This window comes from Leucopleurus acutus (genome assembly GCF_964270905.1).
Source record: "Leucopleurus acutus genome assembly, chromosome: 11".
NCBI lineage: Eukaryota > Metazoa > Chordata > Mammalia > Artiodactyla > Delphinidae > Leucopleurus > Leucopleurus acutus.
The window spans coordinates 66,205,263-66,226,587 of NC_139152.1; the positions used below are offsets into that span (position 1 = coordinate 66,205,263).

General features: G+C 42.0%; 1 protein-coding gene across 4 annotated transcripts in view; it reads right to left on the reverse strand.

Moving 5' to 3' along the window:
• The window catches only part of LIN7A (lin-7 homolog A, crumbs cell polarity complex component), a 280,103-nt gene that overhangs the window by 258,398 nt on the left and 380 nt on the right, over nt 1–21,325 (reverse strand). The gene's annotated exons all lie outside the window — the stretch shown is intronic.

Sequence of the window (21,325 nt, forward strand, 5' to 3'; positions counted from 1 at the left end):
CTTATCCAATTTTTAAAAAGTAACATCTATTGAAAATACTTCTAAACCTTAAAAAATTTTAGGTTATAATTTTAACTGAAATGGTACTTACTGTTCAAGAAATACTCAGTTGCACATCTGCTTTGGGTCAAGCATTGGTACCAGGCAAAAAGCAGTCAACAAGATGGACACAGTTGTTACCACAGTGTGTAGTTCTTACCAGGAGTTCCAGGCATGCTGAGAATTATATCTCCCTCCAGCTACTATGCTATTTCTCTGAAAGCAAAAGTTCTACAAAATGTTGTTCTTACTGTCCCCAAAATATCTCATCCTCTCCTGAGTCTACACCAATGAAGATTTTACCTACTATTTCTAAAAAGTGTCAGGACCATCAATGACCTTCACACTGCTAATCGCAATGGTCAATTCCCAGACGAGGTCTTACCTCACCTGTTACCATTTCACACAGATAAGCCTTCCCAGCTTCTTAAAAGACTTCATTTACTTGGCCTCTGATCACCACTATCTTTTGCTTTTCCTGCCTGGCTGGTGCTTCCTCATCTTCTCAACCTTTAAGTGTTGTAATTACGCAGAGCTGAGTCATCAAACGTCCCATCTTTTCATCCTCCAGATGGCTTTAAATACCATCTATACGTTGATAATTCCCGTATTTATATCTCCATCCTGGACTCTTCCCTTGAGCTCCAGAGTTTTTATACAGCTGGCAACTCAAACTCTTCATTCTAGCGTCTAACTGATATCTCAACACATCCAAAATCGGTATTTCTCCTGGACGTAAATCCCTCCCCCTACGCTCTTCTGGAGTCTTTCCAATCTCAGGTGAAACTTCATCTTTTCAGGTTCTCAGACCAAACACCTGATTCTTCATCAACTGCTTTGTTTCTCCTACACCTTATTCTCAAACCTGCATCAAATCCTGAAGGCTAAGTCTTCCAGGCGTGTCCAGAATTTGACCACTCATCACTACCTTTCCTGTTACTACCCGGATCCCTACCACCGTCATCTCTGGTCTGGATTCTTTTATTTACTTCCCAACTAATCTAGCCCGTTCAAACTAAAAATCCCACCATCTGTGGCTTTAGTATATTAGACTAAAAGCCAAAGTCCTCAAAATAGCAAGCGTCAGCCTCCTCCAGTCCGAGGGCGCGCTGGCCTACCTCCAGTGCTCCGCTTGGGCTCCCGGAACGCGTCCAGGCCGCCGTCTTCCCGGGGGTGGCCAGGTAGCCCTCAGCGGCCGCAGTCACCATGTCCGGCGGCGGGTTACCTACAGCTGCGTGGTGACCAGGCTGCCTGGGGCCCCCTGTCCCGACCGCCGACCGCCCCAGCAGCTCAGAAAGGAGCTGGGCGCAGGCCTGCTGCGGTGGATGCTCTGCGGTGGCAGTCCCCAGGCTGGGACAACTGAACTGCCCCTCAAACAGATGGGAACCATCTTCGGAACCCCGGACGGAAGCGAAACCCCTCTAGGGTGTTCGGGGGCCCACCAGCCCGGTGGAGGGCGAGGCCTGGCGTCCCAGGGAATCACCACGACTCCCAGCCCCCAGCCTCGGGTTGCAGTTCCGGGAGCGGCCTGGCGGCACCTCGTGGCTGCTCCCGGGGCTGCACCCTTAGGACTTGGCTTTCCTAGGACTATCCATCCAGAACCCACACCCTGCGCCTTCCCCCTTGGCCCTGCCCATCCCAGAGATAACTGTAACAACTAAAATGACATCACTTGTCCAGAAAACAAAACAAAAAAAAAACCCAAAGCCTCTTTGTCTTCATCTCTTTCTACCCTTTCCCTTGTTGACTGTGCCCCAGGCACAGGGCTCATTGCTGTTCCTAAAATACTTTCAGAACATTATTGCCTCAAGGCCTTTACCCTTGCTGTTTCCTCTGTGCTACTTTTTCCCAGTTATCCTCAGGGAAAACTACTTATTTACTTATACAGTAAGTCCCCTACATACAAACTTTCAAGTTGCGAACTTTCAAAGATGCGAATGTGCATTCGCATGTCCAATCACATAAGTTACTTCACGTGTCTGGGTTACATTGTCAGGTGCGTGCATCCTCCACAAGTGGTTGTGCTTTTGTGTACTTTATTGTACAGTACAGTATAGAGTATAGTAGTACAGTATCTTTATTTCAAACCCAGGATGTCCGGAAACAAGCGTAAAAGCAGTGGTGATAGGTATTATAAAACTATTACAGAACAGTACGATATAGCCGATTGTGTTAGTTGGGTACCTGGCTAACTTTGTTGGACTTACGAACAAACTGGGCTTATGAACACACTCTTGGAACAGAACTCGTTTGTATGCAGGGGACTTACTGTATCTAATACAGGAGGACTTCCCTGGATCCACCCCTACTTTCCTTGGCTCTGTCACTGCCCACCCCCACCCCCCGCAAACCTGCTTCATGTTTCTTCAGATAACTTAAAATTATAGAAAGTACTATGTACTTATTTGTTTGTCTTGTCGTCCTCCACCTCCACCCCACTACCATATAAGCTTCACAAGAATTGCAATTATGTCTGTGTTCACTACATAGGACCTAGAACAGGAGTTGGGACATAGTAGGCACTCAAGAATTGAGTGAATAATTGGGTGAATTTACAAAAGGGCATTATAAGGTGCTATGGAAGCATAAAACAGAGGCATATGGAAGCATAAGGTGCTATGGAAGCATAAAACAGAGGCTCAGGGAACAAGAGTTTTTGAGGAATCTGAAACCCAAATGCTAAAAAGACAAGCAGGAATTTGCCAAGAAACGGGAGGAAGAGGAAGAAGAGTTCTCCCCACAAAGAGAACAACATTGCCAAGATCCTGATTTTATTTAACAAATATTTATTAAACACCTGCAATGTGCCAGGCTGTGTTCTAGGTATTTGGAACATAAGTAATAAAGGGGAAAGGCTATATACATAAATAATTTTTGGCATATGATCAGTTAATAAAATTAAGAACATATTAAGATATATTTAAAATATTGGAAAATGGGAAGCCACTAAAAAGTTTAATGCAAGGAATGACATGATCAGATTAATATCTCAGAAAATCAAAACCAAACATAAGCCTTACCCCCAGTTCCTGGCTGTTTTGATACTTAACCGAGAAGAGCTTCCTTTCAGGTTCCACAGTCATTTCTAATATAAGCCCTTAGAATCAGATAAAGTGAAAATGGTGCTAATTATTTTCCTGTATGTGAATACAAAACAAAAAAAGTCTTATAAATAGAAGTTTTCAAGTTTTTCAAAACTTTAATATAATTTAATGTCATTTTATTTTTAAAAAATCTGCTTTTAGTATTCTTTTCTCATATTTTTCAGGAATCTTTTTCAAATTTACTTATTTTTTCAGTGTCATGTTCTCTCCTTATAGTTTCTATTTTTAAAGTGCATTTTAAAATCATTATAAATATGCTTGTAGTCTCTTTCTGATTTCTTCTATATCGAGTTCTTTCAGTTTTTCAGACATATCTTCCTTCTTCTCTCTGAATTTCTGCTCCTTCTGCCCAAAGCACAGGGCTCACTAACCCCCTGGTTTGTAGTCAGCACTGACTCACTCGAATGTTCTACCTCCTTCTCATTCATTTCTAATGTTTATTTGCGAGCTCACCTTTGGCAGGGATTGTTTGTTCTATGAGAAACCAGTAATGTAGCTGAATGCTTCTTAAGAGTGCTTTCATTTTACTTCCTCTAGTCTGTCCTAGGCTAGGACTCGTTTTATGTAAGTTCCTTGAGAAAAAGTTTCCTGAACCAGCTCAGTGGTATATATTCAGACTCCAAGCTAAGCAATGCAGTTTCGGGTATGGGTATAACGAAGATCTAACACGTCACCCTCAGTTCCTGCTTTGCCCCCAGCCATGGGGCTTATTTCTCAGTCTGGGACCACTTGGCATCCCCTTCATCTCCCTCCGTCCACTTGTACCAAGATGTCAGCGTGATACCACTGCCATTCCAGCCTTCACTTCCCCTTTCATTCCTGGCACCTGGAGATAATGCTTTCTCACTTGCATTCTAAGCTGTAGAGAGTTTAATTGTTAGATTTTATGTGGTACATCTTGACCTTTGTAATGGGAGAGGTTCTGTGTTAGCTCAGTCTGCCATATTACAGATTCACTCAAATTAGTCTCTGAATTGGATTTTAATTTGAAATATGAGCAACAACATAAAGACAGTCTGCCTAACCAAACAGTCGCTCAGATGTGCAAATAAATACCAAAAATTAACCAGGCTGCAAAAATGCTTTCAAAGTCTGTCTTCCCAACTGAGAACACAATTTCTTACTCAGTTAGGTTAGTGTGAATTTTAGCTCACATAGGATAAGTTAACTTTGCAAAACTGTAATAGTATAGGAACTTTGAAGAGTATAGAAACCCATCCAAGCAGAGAGGGGAGGTGAGCCAGGCTCACACCCAGCACAGGCTCACTCATCTGTGGCAGAGCATGGGCAGAAGAGTACCATACAAATGGGGAAGAAGAATTCAGCTAAAGTGTTTAACTGATTGATGAAAGTCCAAATGTGAGCTAGCATGACAATATAAAACCTCTGGGAGTGGCAAAGACAGGCAATTTTTACAAACTTTTACTGGGAGCTCGTGAGAAAGAATGGGTCAGAGTTAAGAGTAAAGGTAAAAACCTGTTACAACTGGGAGACAGATAAAAGAAAAAACCTGTATGCCAAGGTGGAGGGAGAGGGAAGCAGGAAACAGTGTTAATTCCAGGATCCAATACCAATACTATTAGAGGCCCCCTACCGCTGAGGGAGGGGCAGGGAGCTCTCCCACCAAGACCCTCCAAGGATGAAGCCAGAGTTTAGTCTGGGAGACCAGGAAGAGGCAGCATCACTGAGAAAGCCCCATCCTTGAGACTCAGGCACAGGGTCTTCCTGAGACCAAGGCTGGGCCAGGACAACAGAGAAGCTCCTTTGTCCCCCACCACCAGGCTAGTAAGTACCAAGAAAGGAGCTACAGTAGTCTACCCCTGTGGGAATGTAAGAGCAAAGAGCAAGAATCAGCTGGGACACGGATGTACAAGGAAGACTGCAAGCTGAGGGTCAAGCAACTCAGATGGTTCAACTGAACGCAAACGTAAAGGCCATTCTCTCTTTTCTATTTCTTTAATGCTCTAAAAGCAGAGGTTGGCAGGCGTTTTCTGTAAAGAATCTGAGTAAATAGCTGAAGCTTTACAGACCAAATGGTCTCTGTCTCTGAAATTCCTCACCTCTGCCACCGTAGCCTGAAAGTAGCCTGAAAGCAGCCATAGATAACATGTAAATTAATGAGCATGGCTATGTTCCAATAAAACTTTACTTATAAACATGGAAATTTGAATTTAATACAGTTTTCATTGTATTAAAATATTTCATTGTCACAAAATATTTCTCTTTTTGAGTTTTCCAACCATTTAAAATAATGAAAAAAACATTCTTAGCTCTCAGGCTGGATTTGGTTTGGGGGTTATAACTTGTGAGCACTGGTTTAAAGCACAATTAGTAGCAATGAATTATGCATTTATAGCATAGATTTAACAATAGCACAAAAGACAAGAGGCAGCAGTTGGAAGTATATTATTTTAAGGAAGGCTGTGATAAGTTAAAGATACACACTGTCGACCCTAGCCAACACCCCCCCCCCACAATACAAACATTAAAAGAAAGACTTATAGCAAAATAAGCAAAGGCCTCCATCAATATTAGATCAGTAAAGTATTGTTTGAATGTAAGACAAATGATTAGATACAGCTCCTTTACATTTGGAAAATGCGTAATTTACAAATAGAAAATTTCATCTCGAAAAATATCCAGGAGAAACTGCTAAGAAAAAAATAAGTAAATGTATTTAAAGAATTCAATGTATTTGAAAATAATGGAGAATAATCCAAGAGAAGAGGCTCTGAAAACTTGTTAGTACATGTAAGACAAAGATTTCAAAACTCACACAGGGAAGAAGATGCAACTAAGGAGGAAATCAGGTATACCTCAGTGTGTATCTGCGTACAACTTATCTTGCCTATAGCTAATGTGTTCAACTACTTAGGATAGAGGATCGCTGAGGCTAAGATCATGTGATGATTGCTATACTGTCTTAGCTTAAATTGCTATAACAAAGTACCATAACCTAAGTGGCTTCAAAAACAGACCTTTATTTCTCACAGTTCTAGAGAGTGGGAAGTTCAAGATCAATCTGCCAGCAGATTCAGTTTCTGGTGCAAGTCGCTTCCCAGCTTGCAGCCATCTACCTTCTGGGTGTATATTCACAGGGCGAAGAGAGAGCTCTAGTCTCTTCTTATAAGGACACTAATCTCATCATGACCCCCACCCTCATGACCTCATCTAACCCTAATTACTGCCTAAAGCCTCCACCTCCAAATCACCTCCAACCCCCCCCAATTGGGGGTTAGGATTTCAACATATGAATGGGGAAGGGAGAGACGAAAACATTCAGTCAGTAGCATATACAATCTTAATACTTTGTTATTCAAAGTTATCATTTGGAAGCCAAACTGTCAATACTTGCAAAATGTGTGTCATCAGAAGAAATGAGTGTCTACATGATCCAGAATACCTTATTTATCCAGAGGCATGTATCTGTCAAAGTCAACTAACTAAAACGGGTCTGAGAAGCTGGAGTGATGCAGAATTTCCCTTTGAGCCATCCACATAAATATCTCATCATTCCGTTAGTAATATGCATTGCTGTCCTGCCTTACTTGTTTTATTTTCCACTATTCTTTTACAAAAGCTCCATTTTCTAGAGAACATACACTATACCAGAGAAGGAAAGAAAATGAATCCTATATTTTCGGGTTAAAAATGGTTAAAAATTAACCATTGATTAATTTTTAGTTATCTGTAAGGTTTTGAGGCAGGAGATAGATGGGCTCCAGGCCAGACATTTACACCTGGCCTGTTCACACTTCCTGGGGTGAGAAGAAGATGGGCTCCAGGCTGGACTTTCATTACTAGCCCCCTGTTTACACTTCCTGAGGCAAGAGAAAAACGGGCTCCGGACTACATATTTATGACCGGACTCCTCTCTATATTTCGAGATCTGCACTTCGATATAAGAAACAGCAACAGGAATAGGGTAGATAACTGGACATTGGACACTTTTATGTCAGGGATAGAGAGGGGCTAAACCCTGTTAAAAGATCAGGAGGTCATACATTTCCCATCCTTAGGGCAAGGGAAACATTGCCCATGCGCAGAAAGGCTCCTTGGGGGTCAAAAAGGAGGGGGCGCCACCCCATAATTTGTGATGCTAAGGCCGTCCCATAGGCCTCTGGGCTGTGATCCATCTTGGAAAAAAGCTGTGCACACATGTTGGGGAAAGTCCTAGGGCAGGTGTGGAAAAAGAAACCAGATAATTGGCCAAAGATAAACAAAGACCCGGAAGAACTGACCTATATAGATGACTTAACGGCCTCTTTCCTGCACGCCTCCTCATTAGGGAGGAGGCCCACACCTTTCACTCCGGGTGTGCATCTCTGCCTTGCTTCTATCTTAACTAAACCAACCGCTTCTCTGTGTGCTCTCCCACTTCTTGCTGTGCTATGTCTCCAATAATAAACTTTGTACGTGTTTTTACAGTTTTTGCCTCCATGAGAAATGTATTTTTTACTAGGAGGCAAGAACCAGGGGGGTCTGGTGGCTAGGATTCCTGGTTTTCATCCAGGCTACCCGGGTTCAATTCCTGGGCAGGGAATTAAGATCTTGCCTCATGCCACCATTCACTGCTGCCTCTCCGAGATCAGTTTACTTCGATGGATCATCTCTCCCACATTTAATGCTAGGCAAATACAGCATGGCTTGGGCCACTGAAACACATGTTAAAACCTCAAGGCCTATATTTTAAAGATCATGGGTTAGCAGAGTGTGTTTATGCCCTTCAGGCCATTTAGAGCCAATCTTGAAGGAAGAAAAGAAGTCACAATTTTCTCTTCATGCCTGAAACTCAGGTTGTGCTGCACTTGTCTCACTTAACAGCAAAGACTGTACAGAATGGGACTTGGGGCCCTATTATCACTTTTTCAACTCCCTCTGTGAGCCTGTCAAAATTCCAAGTATATGAAGAAGTTTTATCTGCACGTGACAGATCACTGAAAGATAATCTAAATGTCACAGTCATAATCTCTTGGTTCACTGGCACAGCATGGAAAGAAGGAACAGAATCTTGCTAGACTTTAATTCCATATTTGGGTATTTTGATCTTTTGTACCAAGAAAGTAATAAACATGATTAATAATAAGCACAACCATTTATTAAACACCTGCTATTTTCGAATAATTTCGAATAATAGACTTTTAAAATACATCACTTAAATTAGTCTTTACCAGCATTAGTATATACCCCTTTTATAAGCATTGAATAACATTCTTTCCTTTTTGTCTGAACAACATACTGTCCTGGTGGTGCCTCCTACCAGTCTGTCTGCTCTTTGAAGCCTTTGCAAGCTCCTCCGTGTTTGCCATCCCTTACAAGTCCACGTCCCTCAAGTCTTGTTACAGACCCTGTTACAGACCTATGTACTTGCTCTCCACAGTGTAGCATAGTGATTAAGCTCAAGGTCACAATATAAACCAGACTGAGTTCCAATCCCTTTATTTAGCCTCTTTCTGCCTCAATTCCCACATCTTCAAAATACTAATAGCATGTGCCTCAGAGGTTTGTTTTCAGGACTAATTGAAATGAAATATGAAAAACTCTAAGCACAACGCCTGGCACGTAGTAAATGCTCAATATGTGTGAGCTGTTACTATAATACTCAAACTATGTTATCATAGATTATGTTTCATGTCTGTCTTCCCTTCTGCACGCTCCACCCCCAGCCTTTGACTCGGTACCTGCCACATGGTAGATTCTCATTCTCTTTTCCTTGCAAGGCTAAGGAAGAACCTTAGCCTTGCAAGCCTATGTAACCACAGCCTGTAGCCTATGTATCACCACATAAAGTGGGTGTCATTATTCCTATATTAAGAATGAAAGAAACAGAATGTGGAGAGAGTAAGCAGTATTCTAAGCTTCCATACATAGTAAGTGGCAGAACTGCAATTCAAATCCATATCTGTCTAAATCCAAAGCTTGTGCACTTTTCATTTACTGCACTGGGAAAAACACATGCTCTGGGGAGAAGGGGTGGGGAATAATCAATCAGTGTTGAGCACTTACTATGGACTTGGCAGCGTTCTAAGCACTTGCATATGTTTTCTTAGTTAATTTTTACAGTAATATTAAGAGAGAGAAACTATTATTATTTTCAATTTTACAGATGAAAAGTAAAGGACAGAGAGAAGATATTAACAGACCAAGGTTACAGAGCTAAGGAAGAGGCAGGCATAGATAGGATTTGAACCCAGACGTCTGGATCCAGTGCTCACACCCCCGACTGGCACGTGTATGCCTCTCTCAGCATCATGTGATGCTTCAAAATTAAACAGCACTAAACAAGAGTCAAAAAGTCACTCTTGGTTATATTTTCCCCAGTCAACTGTTTAGTACACTTTTTTTTTTTGGCGGTACTCGGGCCTGTCACTGTTGTGGCCTCTCCCGTTGCGGAGCACAGGCTCCGGACGCGCAGGCTCGGCGGCCATGGCTCACGGGCCCAGCCGTTCTGCGGCATGTGGGATCTTCCCGGACCGGGGCACGAACCCGTGTCCCCTGCATCGGCAGGCGGACTTCTCAACCACTGCGCCGCCAGGGAAGCCCTGTTTAGTACACTTCTGATATCTGTATAAATAAAATAAAATTAAAACCCTGAACATCTACATAAACTCTAGTCCCTGTCCTTAACAATTACCGAATCATAAAGTCCATCTGTAACAACTTTTCCAATTTGTCATTCAAGTTTTGCCTGTACTTTTCCAGTAATCTGGTAATGGAATGTTCACAAATTCCCGGAAGGCACGCATTCTAATTTTGAACAGAATAAATGTGGGGAATTTTTTTTCTTTCTTTTTTTAAAAATAAATTTATTTATTTACTTATTTTTGGCTGTGCTGGGTCTTGGTAGCTGCATGTGGGCTTTTCTCCAGTTGAAGCATTGCGGTGCGCGGGCTTCTCATTGCCGTGGCTTCTCTTGTTGCGGAGCACGGGCTCTAGGCACGCGGGCTTCAGTAGTTGTGGCTCGCGGGCTCTAGAGCGCAGGCTCAGTAGCTGTGGTGCACGGGCTTAGTTGCTCCGCGGCATGTGGGATCTTCCCGGACCAGGGCTCGAACCCGTGTGCCCTGCTTTGGCAGGCAGGTTCTTAACCACTGCACCACGCGGGAAGCCCCGGGATTTTTTTCTTGAATAAAAAAAATCTGGGCTTCCCTGGTGGCGCAGTGGTTGAGAGTCCGCCTGCCGATGCAGGGGACACGGTTTCGTGCCCCAGTCCGGGAAGATCCCACATGCCGCGGAGTGGCTGGGCCCGTGAGCCATGGCCGCTGAGCCTGCGCGTCCGGAGCCTGTGCTCCGCAACGGATGAGGCCACAACAGTAAGAGGCCCACGTGCCGCAAAAAAAAAAAAAAAAAAAACAAAAAAATCTGTCATCTTGTATCCTTTGCTAACTCACCTAGTTTTACCCCCTGACTGCTATTCAGTATTTGAGGAAAACAACACTAATTTATTCAGCACACATTTGAGCACATGTCTTTCAGGCACTGTGATAGGCAATGGGTACACAAAGATGAATATAAATAACTTATGTTGTTACGGTGACGGCAGTGTAAAAGAAAAAATTCTATATTGTGTGGTAAGTGCTCTAGTACAATTTTGAAAATTAGTGTTATAGAAGCATCAAGAAAGAAAGGATTTAGGGAAAGAGTGAGCTGGCAAATTAGGTATTTATACAGGAAATATTTGCTTTGACCCCCAGGCATCTCCAAATGCTTCCTGCTTCTACAGCATACCAAAACAAACACGGTCTCTGCCTCTTAGTATAGCTTGAAGGCGACAAACAGTATCTGTCCTTACCTCCTGGCAGTAGGGTGGGAGTACAGTTGACTCTCCATATCCGGGGGTTCCGCATCCACAGATTCAACTAATTGCAGATGGATGGTTGCTTGAATCTGCGGATGCAGAAACAATGGCTGACTGTACCACACCTTTTTATGTAAGGGACTGAGCTTCCTCTGATTTTGTTATCAGCAGGGGGTCCTGGAACCAATATCCGGCGGATATCGAAGGATGTCTTCCTTGACTTTGCGGACTCAGGGAAGAAATAATTATTGTTGAGTGGTGCTCATGTGTCAGGCCTGTTCTAAGTATTTTGCACGTATTAACTCGTTTAAGGTTCGTCGACCTCATGAAGTCACTGCTATTTTTATCATTTCCCATTTCACAGACAAGAAAACTGAGATTCAAAACAGTCTAGTAACACTGGAAGTTACAGAGTTAGTAAATAGAAAAGCTAGGATTCAAACTCAGGCAGGCTGGCTCTGGGGTGAAGGTTTTTTTTTTTTTTTTTAATTTATTTATTTATTTTTGGCTGCGTTGGGTCTTCGTTGCTACACGGCGGGCTTTCTCTAGTTGCAGTGAACGGGGTCTGCTCTTCATTGCGGTGTGCGGGCTTCTCATTGTGGTGGCTTCTCTTGTTGCGGAACATGGGCTCTAGGCACGTGGGCTTCAGTGGTTGTGGCACACGGTCTCAGTAGTTGTGGCCCACGGGCTTAGTTGCTCTGCGGCATGTGGGATCTTCCCGGACCAGGGCTCGAACCCGTGTTCCCTGCATTGGCAGGCAGATTCTTAACCTCTGCACCACCAGGGAAGTCCTGGGGTGCATGTTTTAAGTGCCATACTAAACCATCCCTGTCTCGACCCAGAACTGAATCATTATGGCTTGACTGAGGTACAGGGCCTGCCTGAGGTTTTAGTGGTGGTTGAGTGGAGTCCAGTGGGGCAGTATTCACTGGGCATTAGAACCAAGAGCAATGAATAGACAGCGCTGGCTCCCTTTTCCTGGTGAATGAATGAATGAAGAATACATTCATTTTCATTAAATTTTATCTCTTTTACTGCACCCTGTCCAAGCTAGTTATAATTTCATTTATTTATTTATTTTAAAGATTTTGGCAAACAACTTTTATTGAAAAACAATACATTCTTGTTACAATTTGTGAGCTTACCTGGCTATTAAACATTATATATATATTTTACTTTGAATTGTTGCTATTGTTTCACGGGTTTTTCTCTATTCAGTATGGAAAATTGATTTGGTACCAGTGAATGGTAGATATGATCTTTAAACTTTCTTTATAGATTTGTTATATATATATATATTTTAATTGAAGTATAGTTAATTTACAATGTTGTGTTAGTCTCTGGTGTACAGCAAAGTGATTCAGTTATATCATATTCTTTTCCATATTCTTTTCTATTATAGTTTATTACAATATATTGAATATAGCTCCCTGTGCTATACAGTAGGTCCTTGTTGTTTATTCTATATATAGTAGTTTGTGTCTGCTAATCCCAAACTCCAAGCTAGTTATAATTTTAGAATACTGATTTGGTTGGCCAAATTAGTTGCTATTCTTCCTGGCTGTATGTCACTTATAAAAAATCTTCTATGGCACTCATCCAAAATATTGGTAACAATGTTGAATAGGACAGAGAACCAAATCGACTTGGAATAGTGTTTCAACCACTAGAAATCCAACAGTGCAATCATCCATTTCACATACCTCACACTTTCCACAGTGTTTCTATGAAAGTTGTGCTGTCGTGAGTATATAGTATTGCTATGGCGCACACCTGAAATTTGAAAAAAACCTATTCTTGGTGATCCCATGTAGGCTCTGTGGGATCACCACTTTCTTTTTTAAGTGCCAATATCACATTCTTCTATTAATATGCCTTAGATTTTTCTGCCAGGAGGCAACAACAAGTAGATTGGTCTGTAGTTTCCCCAAACATCTTTAACACCTTTTTGGAAGCCAGGATATTTGTTCATCAGCAATTAGTGCTCTTTGACAACTTTCCTCAAAAATCACTTTCAGCATTCTCTCAGCCATATTTCCAAATTCAATACCATTAAATAGACCCAGCTATGATTTGATGGAGTTTTTTTCCCCGTCTAACTTGTGGGTTTAAATCTTATTGCCATTCTATGATTCCCATTATTCTATCCTTTTTCCTTTTTTGGTGAAAGATGATTCTTTGATAGAAAAAAAAAAACAGAGTTCATACTGAAATATCATTAACTATCACCACAGTAGGCAAGTAAACAAAAATAGCATATCCAGTTGGACTTGGAATAGCTACTGTGTTTCTAGAGGAAATTACCACCAGTTTAAACTAGAAGCCCTTGTTTTCTGTCCAAGTCAGATACTATCTGAGTATAATTTCAATATAAGTTTCAATTCAACCCAACTTTTTTCACGTAGTCTTTGGGTATATTTACTTTTACTTTTAATAGACAAGTCTTCAAATTCAGCTAGCACATCACTTAGTAAAAGTCAGTCATGGAGAAAAAAAAAAAAAAAAAAAAAAAAAAAAAAACCTCTTTATCACTTAGACCAGAAGTAAAGCATTGATTTAATCTACATGACTTTTAAGGTTGTGTTTACATTTGCCAACCCAGAGTGATTTCAAATTAAATCGATTCTAACTTGTTTATCAGGACATAGCTCTATTATTCATCCATTTGTAGTTAAAAGGAAAAAAAAAAAAGTAAGGCAGTATAGCTTATGTGTGTGTGTTGGTGGGGGGGCAGATTCTGCTAAGCCCTCCTCCTTTTTTGTCTTTTTTTTTTTTTACCCTTTTCAGTTGTACTCTGGCATTAACTTGCCTGGTTCAATTAACAAGTTAAGATGGCAGGTGGATGCAAGCAATGGAAGTAGGGCTACAAGTATAAGTATCAACACCAGCACCTCACATCCTTTCTTGGCCCTGGAGAGCATTCCACTTTTAGGTCTGCTACACACACACAAAGCAAAGTGACAAAGTAAGGTAGCCACCACTTTTACATTATTATATGTTGGAAGGCTTTTTTTTTTTTTTAGCATTACGAATGACTCCATAATAGCTAGTCCAACTAAGTCAATTTCATTCATTCATTTATTCAATTAATCAATCAATCAATATTAAGAGTGTGTTGAGCTCTGTGTAAACAAATCCAGCAGAGTCTCTGACCTGATGAAGACTATATCTTAATAGACAGATGTCAGAACTAAGTAAAGAACTCTCTCCAAGAGGTATTGGCTTTGCACCTATAGTAGCATCCTTAAAACCCAATACACATATCTTCCCATTTGATACTCCTCTCTAAATGTTCTCTTTTCCCTATTAAATAGCTAAGCCCTAGCTGTGATCCTGAAAAAGCACCCCAAAAGCAAAAGCATTACTTTCATAAATGACCAGAGAACACCAAATACATCTCAGAGCTTGGATGGCTGACACACCAAACTAGAAGGTATTCACCAGATTTCTGTTTCTTTTCCTGGAAGTTCAATCATTAATTTTTCAATTTCAATTTTAAAACTGTGTATAAAACTCTCATTAAATGGAAAATACTTTTTTCAATAACTAAGACTTTTTAGAAATTTGGTTCCTTCTCTTTGTAACTTTTCATTATCAAACAAAAAGAAAAGGTGAATATGACACGATTCTGACTCCTGGAAAATATTTTGTAACCGTAGTGCAAAAAGAAACTCAAATATTGATTTGCAAAAAAAATTCAATATGTTTTTAAATGTTTAGTGACGCTTATGGAAAAAATGAGAAAGAAAGCAAATACTTAATGTTTGTAGACTAAAACATTTCTGGCTGCTGATGTAAAAAGACTTTAGGACAAGAGCCATAAAATATAGTCAGCCCCTCTCTCCTCCCCATCACAACCATCAGGGCATACAACTTTAAAACAACATAAAGACTAGCTTAATTTTTACTTTCCTTCTTCCTTAATTTCTCCTCATGCTAAAAAATAAATAAATAAATAATGAAGAGAGAGAGAGGAGGAAGGCCCCTTTGGACTATGAACAAAAGCAGTTTTCAGGCAAATACAGATTTTATAAAAACGGGTGAATACAGCTGATTAGAAAAGCTATAGGCTGCCCAAGGCTTGAATTGGGAAATACATAAAGTAATAAGCTCCGCTTGCCTTGAAAAGGGAAAAGGGAAGAGAGAAAACTTTTAATGTATCACAAATTCTATGAAAAGTGTGGCACTCATGGGATTTCCATTTGCATTCAACTTTTGCACTCATGTTTTTTTTCATAAGTTTGAAATCCACAAAATAAAAGCTCTTGGTTTTCTATTAGAATTTTCAAAGGACAAAAGTTTTAATTTTTTTAAAGGGAAAACACATCAAAATTTGTTTAATCAATATTTTAGATTAAAACTTATTTTAGAATTCAAGAAAACAAGATTTACATTTACACTTTTGCAATGTATCCAAGTTGAATTTAACTCACAGAAAAGTTCAGTGGCTGTGACACCAGCATTTTATTTTACATAGGTGCCTAAATGCAGATTGTAAACTATTGATCATGTTATAAGCAAAGTCTCAAATATTTAAAATTACACAATTTCTTTTTTTTTTTTTTTTGCGGTACACGGGCCTCTCACTGTTGGGGCCTCTCCCGTTTCGGAGCACAGTCTCCGGACGCACAGGCTCAGCGGCCATGGCTCACCGGCCCAGCCGCTCCGCGGCTTGTGGGATCTTCCCGGACTGGGGCACCAACCCGTATCCCCTGCATCGTCAGGCGGACTCCCAACCACTGCGCCACCAGGGAAGCCCAACAATTTCTTTTGTTTTTAATAAATTTATTTTAAATTTAATTATTTTTATTTTTGGCTGTGTTGGGTCTTCATCGCTGTGTGCGGGCTTTCTCTGCTTGCGGCGAGTGGGGGCTACTCTTCGTTGCGGTGCACAGGCTTCTCATTGCAGTGGCTTCTTATTGGGGAGCACAGGCTCTAGGCACGTGGGCTTCAGTAGTTGTGGCACGAGAGCTCAGTAGTTGTGGCACACAGGCTCTAGAGTGCAGGCTCAGTACTTGTGGCGCACGGGCTTAATTGCTCCGTGGCATGTGGGATCTTCCCGGACCAGGGCTCGAACCCGTGTCCCCTGCATTGGCAGGCGGATTCTTAACCACTGCACCACCAGGGAAGCCCCTAAAATTACACAATTTCAATTACTCATAGAAATTATTTTAATTATCCATTTTTCTCCAAGAATTGATTTTGTCAGTCTTCTTTATAAGTCATGTAAAGAGTTCCTTATAAGTCATGTTTTTATAAAAAGCCATTCTGCTTAAAATCAGGGCAAAAAGATAAGCAGAAGTAACATTTTGGAGAATTCCATTGTATTACCTTTTCTGACCTTGAGATGGTAAGTGAAGGAGAGTTGGAGCTACTGGACTGAAGGAAAGTGCCTAAATCCATGCATTTTTTAATATAGTGAAGTATTCCTATGTTCTTCGTTATAATGGTATTAAATATCATGGATTGCACCCTGCTTTGTTCCCTTGATTTTAGCTGAAGGTCATTCCTGGTTGTAGAGATTAAAATCTGGGCAAAGGTGTAGGGAAGAATTGCACTGAATATTTTAAATTCTGGAAGAGATGATTCCACACTAATCTCCTTATCAGCATCTTCTCTTTGCCACAAGGGTAAATTACAGTTACTACTTTCTACATCACAGTCTAATATAAAATATTACACTGAAAATGAATATATCTCATATTATGACCACTTGGGTTCAACATGTAGATCTATGCATAGTGACATGTAAATTACAATGATCAAGATATCTTTGGGGCTTCCCTTGTGGTGCAGTGGTTGAGAATCTGCCTGCCAATGCAGGGGACACAGGTTCGAGCCCCAGTCCGGGAAGATCCCACATGCCACGGAGCAACTAAGCCCATGCACCACAACTACAGAGCCTACACTCTAGAGCCCACGAGCCACAACTACTGAAGCCCACATGCCTAGAGCCCGTGCTCCTTCATAAGAGAAGCCACTTCAATGAGAAGCCGGCACACTGCAAAGAAGAGTAGCCCCCGCTTGCCACAACTAGAGAAAGACCCACACACCCAACGCAGCCAAAAATAAATTAATTAATTAACTTTTTTAAAAAGGTATCTTTGAAAATTTAATTATACTATATAGTGTTTTAGTCTAGCAGTAAGAAGCAAAAAGTTGAGATTTTCTTGGTATACTTATAACCAACTATCTGCCCCAGATGCATACTTAGAGTGTTGTTATTTCTTGGTAATTTTTCTTTTCAGTCATTTGCTTGGTTATGGAGGTATTAATGGGATGGTAGCCAAGCTTTACATGTGCAACAGCTTTTTCTTGTATTCTTCCCTCTATCCATAATGCTTTTCTTAAGGACCTTATTAATACACCAGAACTCAGATTCAATTTTACTTTCTCAGTGAGCCTTCTATGACCAACACCATCTAAATAGGTCCTTCCCCATTATTCTCTATCCTCCTGTCATGTTTATTGTTTTCAGAGCACTTCATATTTTCAACTAATCTAAAATCCGAATTATAATTTATATCATCTGGCCCCTGGCCACCAATTCACAAATCCCATTTTTTGCCACTCTTCCCTGTGCTCACATTTTCACACTGACTTTCTTGATGCTCCCATGATGCACACGTGAGGTCCTTCTCCAGAGCACATTCTTCCAGATACCTGCAAAGTTTGCTTCCTCACTTTAATCAGGTCTCTTCTCCAATGTCACCAACTCGGAGGAAAGGGTCTTCCTTGACTATCATGTTTCAAACAGCAGCCCATCACTCTCTTTGATTCAGTCTTACTTTTTCTCACTAGCACTTATAGTTGTATACCTATGTGTTGTTCAGTGTGTGGTTCTCTCATTAGTATGTAAACTCCATTAGGCTTTATCTAGTTTGTTCATTAGGACCACCATATTGCTTAAAACAGTGCTTGCCATAAGGCTGATACTCAATAATTTGTTGAATGAATGAATGAATTCCTAACTTATTATGTTTTCCCCACTGGACTCTTAAGGACCATAAAAGCAGAAACTTTGTCTCTGGCATTCCTGTAGCATCTCTTATATAGCAGGTGATAAATGAATATTTATTGAATAAATGAATGGTTTGAATGAGTGTGTGTGTGTGTGTGTGTGTGTGTGTGTCTGTGTGTGTGTGTGTGTGATTTCTGTCCCCCCCCTAAGCTCTAATTACCATGAAGACTATGTGGTAGTCTGTTTAGCTCATCAGTATATAGCAATCCCACAGTAGGGTATGACTTGCAGTAGGCACTCAATAAGCAATCCTAAGGAGGGACCAGCGTGAACAGGAACCTGCTGTGACCACAGCCACCCAGAAGCCCCCACAGAGGTAATCTGAGGTCTTAATGGCAGATGGAAAAGAGTTTAGGATACACACAGAGCAGTGAAAACCTGAAGCCACCCTGTTTGTCCTTTCAGCGGCCAGGCTAGTTCTGGCAAAGGCTTGCTTCCCAGACAAGACCCAGGAAACTAGCGCAGACTTCTGAGCTTCTTACTTTCAGATATCTTTTGAATTCTGGGAGGGATCAATCTTAATTTCAAGCCATAGCTTTGCTTTGTTTGCTTAAAACCTCTGCCCTGAAGATTCCAGATGAATCTGTTGATAATGCCAAAGGGCATCAAACAAGAAAAATTAGATTTTAGCATAAAATCTCCCACTAACTAGTAGAGTAACCTTGAAAACATCTCTTATCATTGCTTCTTTCATGTTTTTCATTTGAAAAATGAAGATGCTAGAAAAGAACCAGCAGGATACATATGGATCATGTATTTGGGTTTGCTTGATGAGATGCCCTTAGGAGGCTTTATGCAGTGTCTTCTTTCCTTTTCTCCTGTGCTCACCTGCCACAATCCCCCTTGGTTAATAATCACGGATAAGTGAGCTATGGTTGCTGATGGAAATTTGTCAAGTGCATGGGGGAAAAGAAAGTTTAAGAACCACTGGCCTATGTTCTCCCTGCCATTCTTTCCAGGGTCAAAATGTTGTGAATCTATGAGCTGTACCTCTGTTCACTATGAAACCCTTATATTTTAACGGCGCTTAAGTTGTTACAATCCTTAGTTCCCTTACACTAATTTACATTAATTTTTGATCTTCTACTGTGATCAGGGACTATGGCAGGCACTGAGAATACAAAGATGAATTTAGAAATGGTCTCTTCCCTCAAGGAGTTCCGTTCAATGAGGAGATAGATGCAACAGAGTTTGGGAAATGCTTTGATGACGCCAAAGTAGTGGGTGACCTCAGAGGACACCTGGAAGAGGTGGGAGAGGAAGTGATCTGCAAAATCTTCCAGCAGGTGACCAGAAACTGAGTCCTAGTTTTAATTCATTGAATTCTAGACTGTTAAAGCTGCACAGTGGCAGAATCATTTAATCCAAACTCCTTATGTGCCATAGAGGAAAACTGATGCCCAAAGAGGCTAACCAACTACTCCAAAGTGAGTATCAGAGCTACAGCTAGCAGCCAGATAAGTATTATTGGGTTCTCTCTTTTAAGAGATTTTTTTTCTTGTAGGAAAATTTTTATCAGTTTATTTCATCAATTTAATGATGTAATTAAACAGTTAATTATATTTTAATAATGTATAGGGGAAATTATTAATATGTATTGACTTCATGCACATTAATGATGCCAGTAACCCACCATCTGTAAATTACAGACCTCGCAGTGAGCTGCTGGTGAATTTATTCAGATACATTCACTGTCTCACCCACCCTTGCCTCTTGAGCTACTTATTCCATGAACCTAATCACAACTGGGAAGAACAGGTACAGTCTGGCTGTGAACAAGAACAAAGAATAGAACTTAGTCTGATTGCACTTCCTCTCCACAACTGATCCAGGCATTTAAAGTAAGACCCCCCCAAAGTGAAATGTTTTTAGTAGTAGTAGTATATAAAATTCCTCAGGTATGCAATTTTCTTGGAGTTTGTTTGCTTGTTCGTTTTCTCTCCTAACGTAGTCGTTTTACTTGGGATGTTTAAAGACTATGATTTAGGAATGGGACAATATAAGATCTCATTACATTAAAACAGGAATACTTGGGAAATCCATAATTTCTAATAGCTTGCCATCTGTCTGGTTTTTAGAGGCAATGGATTTATGCTGCTTAGGGCAGATGATGATCCTGGGGAGAAATCATGGATTATGCAATGGATTTCTGACCTTTTAAACTACTGTTATTAACTTACTAGCTTGCAAAACAACATTTCCCAACATAAAATCAATTATTTTTTTATCTTTCAACTCCTACCCCAAGTAAGGTTGCTATGGGCACCACATAACATCCGCTCTGGCGCCAACAGATTACGTTAAAGTCACCCACAATCTCTCCAAATTAAAAACCTCACTAAGTTTGCCCTGGCTTTTTCACTGTACTCGCAGCAGGATGCTCTTTTGCCTTGCCCCACAGTCCAGTTTAATCCGCTAGAAAGAATATTTTTAGAGGCACATCGGACTAAATCATTTTCATCTGAGCACACCATTTCCAAATGGCCGCCCATGGTCCTAAATCCGGCCTCTGCGGACCAGGACGAGGTGTCCTCCGCTGCAGAGTCGTGAGACTCAGCGCATTCATAACTGGACGTCGGAAGCCAGAAAGGAAACTCGAACACGCAAAGGACAGGTATAACCCCGCACGCATGCACCGGAGAGGCCGAGATCGCAGCGGAGGTTTCCATCCTTAGGCTTGGGGAGGGCCTGGGAAGGAAGCAAACATTGCTTCCCCTGTCAAGTCAGAGAGCAGAACGCAGAGGGTCGGAGGTCAGAAGTTGAATTTCAACCCAGCCTGCGCTGCGTCCCAGCGCCTTCCGCAGCCCGGGCACCGCGGTGGCACAGGGCTGGGAGAGGACGAGGCTGGCTGGGGCAGGACAAACTGTGAGTTGCCACTGCCAGAGAGCCGCCGGCGGCGGGGGCAGACGCGACCCCTGGCGCCTTCAGAGCGCGAAGCCCGGGAGAGCAGGGCACGGCTGGCGCGACGCTGCGCCCCCGGCCCCGGCAGGGCTGCCCGCTCTCCGCGTTGCCCTTTCGGCCGAGGTCAGCTCCCCGCCGCGGCAGTCCAGCCACCTTGCGCCCCGGCACAGGTCACACGGGGTACGCCTTGTCCGCCCCCGGGCGGCTGCCCGGGCACCCGCAGCCTGACCGACCCTCGGCCCCCGGCGCGGGGCAAACTTCCTTCCTCCCAGGCCCCCGGCAGCGTAGGCTGGCAAGCGGCTCACTCGCCAGGCTTCCCCGGTCTCCGGCTGCAGGCGCCCTCGCCCGGCTCGGCAAGCTTCCTCCCTGCCCCTCACCAGCCCCGAGCCCCGGGCGGGCGCCGAGCGATCCCCGCGCCTCCGCTCCAACAAAGCCGGCGGCCCGGAGGCGATCCGGCGAGGGGCT